This window comes from Papilio xuthus, unplaced genomic scaffold (assembly GCF_000836235.2).
Source record: "Papilio xuthus unplaced genomic scaffold, Pxut_1.1 DF827679.1, whole genome shotgun sequence".
Classification (NCBI taxonomy): Eukaryota; Metazoa; Arthropoda; class Insecta; order Lepidoptera; family Papilionidae; genus Papilio; species Papilio xuthus.
In genome coordinates this window covers 393,930-397,415 of record NW_013530970.1, presented here as the reverse complement: position 1 = coordinate 397,415, position 3,486 = coordinate 393,930, and the positions used below count along the sequence as shown (strand labels likewise).

General features: G+C 33.5%; 1 non-coding gene across 1 annotated transcript; it reads left to right on the top strand.

Moving 5' to 3' along the window:
• The first annotated feature begins 2,848 nt into the window (after positions 1-2,848).
• Positions 2,849-2,921, top strand: TRNAM-CAU (transfer RNA methionine (anticodon CAU)). Its single transcript has one exon. It is a non-coding gene; the product is annotated as a tRNA-Met (tRNA).
• Positions 2,922-3,486: the final 565 nt, after the last annotated feature.

Below are 3,486 nucleotides of genomic sequence, written 5' to 3'. Positions count from 1 at the left end.
AATACTATGACTCTTACCGTTGGTTTCTGAGACAAAATCTCTGTATAAAACATATCATCATCCCTATCATTTATCTTTGACAAAACAGAGATTACAATATTGTTTAAACGGAGATTTCGGTCTCAGAAACCCACAATTAGATTGTTGTAGAAACAGCGTTAGGGATTACTGACTCAAAATTGCACATAAAATTTACAATTTCGATATTTAAATAGAGATAAAGAAATTATAAATATTCGATATACCGATATTATTTAATAGAACAACACTATTCCTAACCTCCGTCGTTAAAAATATTGCTGTTTGAACGCGGAGTTCGCTTAGCGTTTTAATAAATTTGGAAAATTAAAGATTCATATCTGATGCCTTCACTAGTTAATACGCCCGGCTCCCCTGCCGATAAAGATGTTAATGCAGCGCTACATGGCCACAGAGGATTCACTTTTTTCCAAACTCCGTTGATATACTGGATTTTTTTTCTCATCTACTATGTATCTATATTTTCATGTACAAATAACTTTGGACTTTAAGAATGTTGTTAGATTAATTTTCATATCTTACGAATATTATAAATGCGAATGTTTGATGAATGGAGGTCGATAGAATTTGGCATAGATGTAAAATATAGTCTTGAACGTTTACGCTACTAATAAAGTTTTATGTTTCCGTGCGGAAGGAGTAAGGGGCAACACCTAGTTTATAATTTGACAAAAAATTGCCTTATAATTTATAAAATATTATAAGTTGAGAATTGTGAGCTGCAGACATTTTCATATTAGTAACAGGATGTGCAAAGTAGTGGAAGATTATTAATAATATTTGTAAATGTTTAGTGACTACGTAGCATAATTTTAATCAATATTATTATACATTCTCTAGTTATGCTACAAAACGTCAGGTACAATATTCTTGAGTTACGACAAAGTTATTAACAGTTTTAGCTCAGGAATCTAGATTTAAATGAAAACTAAGTTGAGATAGATTAATTTAAGATTTTAATTAGAGTTTACGTTTTTAAATTGTTATACCTTTCTTTCTTCTTTATTTCTCAGTCGTAAGTCGCCCACTGCTGGGCATAGGCCTCCCCCAAAGATCGCCACGATGACCAGTCCTGTGCTACCTGCATCCAGGTCGCTCCCGGAATCTTGACCAGGTCATCGGTCCATCTTGCGGGAGGCCTGCCCACGCTTCGTCGACCTGTCCGTGGCTACCACTCTAGAACTTTGCGGCCCCATCGTCCATTCTGCGGGCAATATGGCCGGCCCATCGCCACTTAAGGTTTGCAATTCTTCCTCTTCCAATGTTACTTTACCATTGCTAAACTAGTTTAGATGGATGTTTGAAGGTACTTCAGAACGGCTGAACGAATCTCAATGAAATTTGGCATAGATAAAGAACTTAGTCTGAAAAAAGACAGGCTACTTTAAGTTTTTTTTAATTCCGCGCAAACGGAGTTACGGGCGACATTTTCTAATATAATTTAATTGCGTCTTTAAATATTAGATAAGGCAACATTTTTTCTTTTATTTTTTAATTGAAAATCGAAGTAAGTCTTCACGATTTCGACTTCATTATATATTTATTTTTAATTAAGAAAAACGCGGCCGTCCTTGGGGTAGCTAATTATATCTTCGCTTATCTACAGGATGATTTATCCGACACTCGCGCTAATTTTTTCAAGGAGATGTTTTATGAGTTTTTTTTTAATTATATCCAAGATAGCCGCCGGGTGACAGTTCGATAATTTATGTATATTTAATTTGTAAGATAAACTCGGTGGAACGGGGATGATTTAAAAACGCAGAGAAGAAAACATTTACAAACCATAGACGATTTTTTTTACGAAACCTACATTAACTCATTTATTTTGGATTCTATGTTCGTTTTGTGTAAAAACAAAACATGTTGACTTCTGTATTTATAAGTTATTAATCACATAAATTAATGCAACACAATCGAAACTATTAGAGCAATTATCAGGGGAGAAAAACTCGCGGCCCGCGGCCGGCGCGCAGAGGTGGGCGTTAATTTAAAACGACAAAACAAATAACCGTTGGCTTCAGTCGCAGTCAAAATTCGCACTATTCCAATGCGGGAATTAATTAAATACTGGCCGGCAACGTGGATATAGAGAGAAAGAAAGTACCATTATTATGTACACACAAAAAACATAATACTTGTTGAATTTGTTACTTAAGTATTATTCATAATATGTATTTTTTTGCTTGTATTTCGTGACTTAAGAACTATCGGAAATTAATAATGTTTTTAACTAACTTATTACTGCTTTTAAGTGATATCAATTAATGTTATTATACAATTAATTAAAGTAATTATTGGTAATTTATACTGTGGTATTTCTACTGTGGTATTTGTGTCTATCAGTTTGAAACGTATGAAAGAAAATTCTGTCACTTCCAGAGTGAATGCAAAGCATGGCCGGTAGACATTGCGGGCCATAAATTGAGCGGCGCTGTCAATTGCAGCCGGCAGCCGATAGTTGCGGTCGCGGGCCGCGCTGCGAGCCGCGTTTTGTTTCCCCTGCCGTTTGTTGTATTTTCAGTTTGTTTACGCAAAAAGTGTTAATACGTTTAAACGTTTTGTAATAAACCGTAAATATTCATGTAAACTGGATAATATGTATTGTTGTTTGATTGTTTATTAAAAAGTCTTTATAGTCGTTATTATTACAAAACAATAAGGTCACTTCAAGGACAACAAATACTGTTATCTTACAAAAAAAACTGATAATATATAAAGTTGATAAAAAACATGTTATCAAAATGTATACTGATAAGTTTCTGATAAAAAAAGTTTAAAGATGACAAATTCAGACCTAATATGCAAGGCCTCGGTGGCGCAGTAGGCAGCGCGTAAGTCTCATAATCTTAAGGTCGTGAGTTCGATCCTCACCCGGGGCATTTCTTTTTGTAAAACACACCTATAACAATTTAATAGTATTGTTTTTCATAGTTTTTGCAATTATAGAATTAATTTTGAATACATAACAATAGAACATAATTCTAACCGTAATTATCACTGACTAATAATGTTATTTATAAAAGTCGTTACTTTAATAAATAAACTAACAATTATTCTTATTTTCATTGTTGACTTTAGGCATTCGTAAAAAATCTTAAATTCGAAAAATTGTACTAAATGAATACTCCTGTTGAAATTTAATAGCAATTGTTTTCCAAAAGAAATCAACTATTAAATATAAAAAAAAAGTTTAAAAACCATCGACAAGGTTTACACAGAAGCGTTGTTAACAGGGAAACTTCGCTTCGCAAGTCAGTAATTAAAATTGTACGGTCGTCCATAAATCTATAAGTTTTCGGTTACTTTAAATTAAAAATGTTGTGAATCTTGTCCGATAGCGCCGCGACACCGCGCCCTGAATAAATTGAAAAGCAGATAGCGATAAATATTACAAAAAAAACTTTCCTAACAATACCTCGATAAGGAAATACAAATTTATGGTGT